Source organism: Pongo pygmaeus, chromosome 7, assembly GCF_028885625.2.
Source record: "Pongo pygmaeus isolate AG05252 chromosome 7, NHGRI_mPonPyg2-v2.0_pri, whole genome shotgun sequence".
Lineage (NCBI taxonomy): Eukaryota > Metazoa > Chordata > Mammalia > Primates > Hominidae > Pongo > Pongo pygmaeus.
In genome coordinates this window covers 71110749-71117536 of record NC_072380.2, presented here as the reverse complement: position 1 = coordinate 71117536, position 6788 = coordinate 71110749, and the positions used below count along the sequence as shown (strand labels likewise).

Here is a 6788-nt window from a genome sequence, read left to right as displayed (position 1 = left end):
AGCCACTCTGTGTTCACTCTGCAAGGACAACCCCCATGTGACCCTGCATGGCACGAGGTCTTCCTCCCCCAGGCTGTGTGTGTGTGTGTGATTAATAAACTGCTATCGATCTCTTCTGTCCAGGGTGGAGTGTGGTGTGTTCAGCCGTCTTCATAACCCTAGGTTGGGAAACCCTCCGTCAAGGACAGAGTGAAGAGACAGCAAATAAAACATTGGGCTTTGAGGACATTACCAACCTATAACACTTCAACTAAATTTGTATCTTGGGAATTTGGAGACTTATTTACATGTAATATAAACACAGGCCTCAACTCTAGATAAGCGTAAGCAAAGTTTATACCTTCACCTGGGGAAAGAGTTTTTTTTTCTTCCAGTTTTCTTCTTTACTCAAACTCAAGCATAAGATAAACATAAACTCTACCATCTCTCTCTGAAGTGTTTTCTCTATCTACTACCTAGGGTAGGTGTTGCCCTGTAGCACTTCCAATCTTTCTATGAGAGTCTCTGATTTGACTTTTAGCCCTAACAGCACCATGGTTTATTTCCTATCCCCTATGCAGGACTTATTAAACCCACTCAAGGCATCGTCCAGATAAAATACTAACCTCTGTGCTTACTTGCCCCATAATTTCTGCTTTTCTTGCCCTTTTAGACTTCTAAGGTTTTCTTTTTCCTTGCCAGAAGCTCCATCATGCATTACAGATATTTCTGTTTATATATTTTATACAGCTGCCTTTTTTTTCTATACCAGGAGGAGTTTTCTAAGCATTTCTTTCTCTCCCTCTCTCTCTCACATACACAGAACCAGAATACAAAACTGAACTTGAACGTTTCTGCATGTGATTAAATGTTCTTCAAACATGTGATTATTATTGGTGTCACAGCATTTAATCATAGCTCTTTAATCACAGAAATGCAACAATTCTATTTTCAGACATTGTTTCAAAATTGTAATATCTTTACAATTATAAATAGTGCTACAGCTACAAGAAGATGTACAAAAATCTTTGTGTCGCTGATTATTTCCTTAGAATAGATTCTTGGATGTGTTATTATCCTGACAAAGGGTATGAACTCTTTTGAGCTCTTGATATATTTTGCCAAATTGCTTTCTAGAAAGGTTGTAGCAATTTACAATTCACTGCAGTGTGTGTTAGGTGAAAAGTGATGTATCATAGATGATTTAATGTGCATTTTCTGATTACCCATGAAGTTGAACATTAACTGAGTGTGTTTTATGTTTAACCAATTCCCTTGTAAGAATACAAGGTGATTTTAATCATCCTATTTGGAGCTTTGTTCATTTCTTCACTCAAAATATTTGTGAATCTTACTCTGAGCATAATACTGCATTAAACCGAAGGATTAGCTCACCACCTTGGTGCACTTCAAAACGTATGGAATAACTGGCATACAAGGCAACAATTATGTACTGAGGCAGAGAAATGTAGCGGAAAATGAAGGCTTCTACTCAGCAAACACACTGCTGTACAAAAGAAGAGATCCTTATTTCACTGTTTTGAATAATCAAAATGAGCCTTAATGTAATTTCATGCTTTCTCTTGAAAAGGAAAATACCATATTGAAATCTAACTTTCAATGATTTTTAATTTGGCTATTTTACAGCTAATAGTGTTCCTCCACCCCAGGGCTGTTTTGGAACCATTCAGCACTTACTATTTGCTATGCCTATGTCTTGCTCAACAGCAGTCTTGTTTCCATCGTTGTTGGGAGGGGATCAGCTAATTGGCACCTAAAGCAATTCTGAGATATTATTTAATGAACTATTACAATTTAATACAACTGATAAAATCGTCAGCTTTTCTCTTAGTTTTATTTATAACATTCATATGATGTGTTCTTAAAAAAGTCTTCCTGTGTGATGCCTCCCTTGGAACAGCCATTCATTTGTCTTCCTGTTGCACTGTCGTAATTATTCATGAGATTTTCTCATCCTAGCAAAGGCCGCTCATGGGAAAATGTGGCCATCTCAATGAACTTGGGTGATACCCCCACCAGGATGGCCCTTCAAACCCTAGATAAACAGCTTTATGCCTCTTCATTCCCTTTATTTCCACAGACAGAAGGCCTGTATGCTGCAGGCAAGGATAAAAACGTATGCACACATCTCATTTGTCTGAGTAACCAGTATCAGAGGCTAATAGGAAAGAATATATATATTTATGTTATATAGTATATATTTATATTTTAATATTATGTAGTATATAAAAATTTATAGATGTATTCAGTTGATGTAAAAGTAATTGCAGTTTTTTTGACATTAAAACTAATGGCAGAAACCACAATTACATTTTTACCACCCTAATAATGTACATACATTTATGTTACATGATTTTATGTATAATGTAAACATACAATGTAAAAATGTGTTTGTATAATATAGAAGTATACAAAAAATAAGAAAATGTAAGTGTATGTAACATAATGTAAAACATAAATATATAATATATCAAAATGTAAGTGTATATATACATATATAATATATACTATATATTATATAAGAATATAATACATGATATATTTTATGCATGAACACTATATATGTACTATATATGTATATATAAAATACAATATAAAATATAGGGGTGTTGTGAGGGGGTTTGTATACACACATACATACATACATATACTTCCACTTAAAAAATAGAAGCAGGTAACATTTAATGCAGAAAAAAAGCAGACTATATATTAAGAAACAGTTTTATTAAGGGAATAATTTTGTTCTGTAATAATAATTTTTGCACTACCCTCCCAGTGCACTGGCTGTATGAAGGCTCCGTTCACTTTGTAAGTTTCCGGAGCTAAGACGTGTCTTTCCTAATCTCAATCACTACAGGCCTAATATGGTAGATGTGATGGTCTATTAGAGTACCCTACACCACTAAGTCTTAGATTTACTGAAAGAGTGGGAGGAAAAAGCCAAAAAGGAAGGAGGGAAGGAAGGAGAGAAGAAGACAGAGAAGGGTGGAAGGTAGGAATGGTCTACAGGATGCAGCCCTTCTGATCTCAGCTGGGGTTGCTTGTGTATCCATAGACAACTTTGCTGAACTTGGCTGGTCTCTTCCATTATGCTAGCATATGCTTGCTCATAGTGGTGGCATGGCTCAAAAAAAGAGAATAGTTGGTTAGTTAGCTTAGTTTTAAGCCTAGAACTCAAGAGCCTAGGCCTCTTGAGTTCTAGGCTTAAAACTAGCATAGTTTCCATCATTTTCTATTGTCAAAAGCAAATGCCAATATGAATCTAGACTTAAGAAATAGGAGAACGGACTCTACTTCTTGCTAGAAGAAATTGCAAAGTTGTATTGCAAGGAACATAAGTAAAAAGGAGGTGAAGAATTGGAGCTATTTTTGAAATCCATTTACCTAACGTTATCATTTAAAATAAAGTTGTGTACATTGTTCTCCCTAATTTTTCTTAAGTTTATTCACATTTATACATCTAACTTTTATAAAAACAAATGATGCTATAGATATTTACCTCCAGGTTTGTTGTGTAAATAACTTGATGTGATCAGTATCTTTCCAGTTAGTACATACAGCTAGATTTTTCTTTTTGATGGCTGCATAGAGTTTAATAAATCATGATGCCATAATTTGTTGAACCATTTACCTATGGATGAAAATATAGTCCACTTTTTTTCCTATTGCAAGCATATCATTACAAGCACATGTTTGTATACTCATGGTTTTAATTGTAAAGCTTTGTTTCCTAGAAGAGTAATTTCTAGTTGGAAGGGTGTGTACATATTTCATTTTAATGGATGACATTTACTTTATAGAAAGGAGCTAGTATTGGTGATATATTTGTCATAGTAATTAATGTTAGTTGCTGGAACAGATAACCATAAAACACAGTGACTTAACACAAAGTCAGATATAAATCAGGCTATCTTGGATCTACTCCCTGTGGTGACTCAGGAACTCCAGCTTCTTCTACCATACGCCTCTGCCACCTCAGAGAATCGGCTCAGAGTTCCCTCACTAGATCCTCTGATTCAATAAGTTGTCAAGAAAAGAGGGAGCAAACTAAGGAAGATAACAAGAGATGTTTTAAGACCAAGACTTGAAGTGGCTTATTTTCTTCCACCTATGTTACTTTGGTCAAAATTCAGTCAAATCATCCAATCTAACTACAAGGAAGGCTGGGAAATGTAGCTTTCTTGTTTGCCCAAGAGTAGGAGTAGTGTTGGCTAGCGTCTGGGCAGTGTGTGCCTCTGATGATGATATGTTTTCTGTACACGATATTTCTATTATCTTTATTGTTGTTATTATCATTTGAAAATCCTGAAAAGCTCAAAAAGGAACAAGGAACAAACAATAATACCAGAACAGCCTCCTGGTATTTAACACAGCTGTGTTCTTATACTGACTATGTAGAAAGAGAAGGAAATAAACCTACCCCATATGCATTTCATCCCCGGGCCCTGTGCCTCGTCTGTATTGTGAATAGGGAAATATGGAAGACCATCGTCCAGACCTTTTAAAATTGGAAAATGAATCAAATATTCTCTATCCATTCCATCCCAACCCTAGAGGTAAAATTGCTAACAATTTGGAGTTTATCCTACTTGGTTTCTTTCTGTAACATGCACCTACCTGTTTAGTAAGTATGTGTTTATCTATGTATACCCCTATATGTTATGAGCTGAATTGTGTCTTCCCAAACTTTATATGTTGAAGTTCTAACCCCCACTACCTCAAAATATAACCATATCTGGAAACAAGATCTTTAAAGGGATACAGAAATTAAAATGTGTTTGTTGGTGTGGGCCCTAATCCAATATAACTGTTGTCTTTGTAAGAACAGATTAGGACACAGGCATATTGGGAAGACCGTGTGAAGACACAGAGAGAAGAAAGCCATCTACCAGCCAAGGAGAGAGGCCTCAGAGGAAACCAGCCCTGCAGACACCTTGATATCAGACTTTTGGTCTCCAGAGCTGTGAGAAAATACATTTATGTTGTTAAAGTCACTAAGTCAATGGTACTTTGTTATGGCAGCCCTAGCAGACTAACACACTACACATAATTACACATAAAATATGTGATTTCAAACTCCTTCACACCCTTTCACAACTACCCATTGTACATAAATGTTTTTCCTTCCTCCTTATTTCTTTTCTTTTTTTCTTTTCTAGAAGTAAATCTTTTTTAAGTTTTTGCCTATATGTTTAAAATTTGGAGGGCAGTGATTTCACTTACACTTTCTCAATTTCTAATGAGTATTAGAATTTTTCCACATGTTACTGACTACTCATTTATTTGCATTTCACCTTTGATAAAATAACTGTCATTTATCCATTTTTTAAATAATTTTTTTAATTTGAAGAAACTGTTTATATATTATGAATCACAATACACTGTTATATAATTTGCAAAGGTTTTCTCCCAATCTGTCATTTGTATTTTGACTTGACTTGGTTTATGGAATGGTTTGATTTATAGATGTTTCACATTTTTCTATTTCATAATGAGCTTCTACTTTTTAGATGATAAGCTGTATGCTGTAGGTCACATCGTGATCCAAAAGTCAAAATACTTGTTCTCTGAGGCCAGTGGCGATGGCTTATGCCTGCAACCCCAACATTTTAGGAGGGTGAGGCAGGAAGATCCTTAAGCCCAGAAGTTCAAGACCAGCCTAGGCAACATAGTGAAACCCCGTCTCTATAAAACATAAAAAAATTAGCCGGGCATGGTGATGCACATCTGTAGTTCCAGCTACTTGGGTGGTTGAGGTGGGAGGATCACTTTAGCTCAGGAGTTCAAGTCTGTAGTGAGCTATGATTGAGGCAAGGCACTGCGTTTCATCCTGGATAACAGAGTGAGACCCTGTTTCAAAAAAAAAGAAAAATAAAAGAATCCCTGTTCTCAAGAAGATTATATACTCCTGGTTGGTTGAGAAGGATGCATATGGAAGACATCATAAAAGAAAAACAAACAATACATCTGGGGCAAAGAGGTGAAGAAAGGCTTCACAAAAAAAGGAGAGGTTATGGAGCATCTTAAAACATGAAGTCGGCCAAAAAAAATGTCTAGTATTCTAGACATGTTTAATAGGCCTCCCAGCCCCACAGCCTCTTAAATGGCAGCCTCAGAAATATTCTTTTATTTATTTGACTGCTGATGTTTATGGATAGTATGGTTGGGGGATGAGGCGCAAAAATATTAGACAAAGAGGAAAGGGAAAGTTGATCTACCCTCAGGCTTTCAAGAGAAGCTCAGAGCAGAGCAGTCTCAGCACGGTGGCAGGAGCCCAATTCTGGCTGGCCTCTTGGTCGCACTTTCTCCCAAATGCAAACACCCTAACCCAGGTAGGTGATGAACCTCAGCCCTCACCAATCCTGCTAGACTTTCTTGGGCCTTGTCACGTCACTCAGAAGCACTCAGCATACTACATGCACATGTTGCTGTGTGCTCTGAAATCACCCTGAGTCACTTCAGCCGTGCTTGTGAAAAAGCAGCTTTGCATAGTGGAGAAGCAGGCACATGCAGAAGCAGCCAGGGCTAGAATTACTGCCAGCACTTAACTGCTGTGGGACTAAACCACTTCTGTGCCCCAAGTTCTCCAAGGAACTGGGATTAATAATAGAGTCCACCTCATGGAGTAATGGGATAATACTTTTTTTTTTTTTTTGAGACAGAGTCTCGCCCTGTTGCCCAGGCTGGAGTGAAACGGCATGATCTCGGCTCACTGGAACCTCTGCCTCCTGGGTTCAAATGATTCTCCTGCCTCTGCCTCCTGGTTTCAAATGATTCTCCTGCCTCAG

At 37.0% G+C, this 6788-nt stretch overlaps 1 non-coding gene across 1 annotated transcript; it reads left to right on the top strand.

Annotated features, from left to right (window-relative positions):
• The first annotated feature begins 4351 nt into the window (after positions 1-4351).
• On the top strand, positions 4352-4481 carry LOC129043312 (small nucleolar RNA SNORA51). The gene has a single exon (XR_008504404.1). It is a non-coding gene; the product is annotated as a small nucleolar RNA SNORA51 (small nucleolar RNA).
• The last annotated feature ends 2307 nt before the right edge of the window (positions 4482-6788 follow it).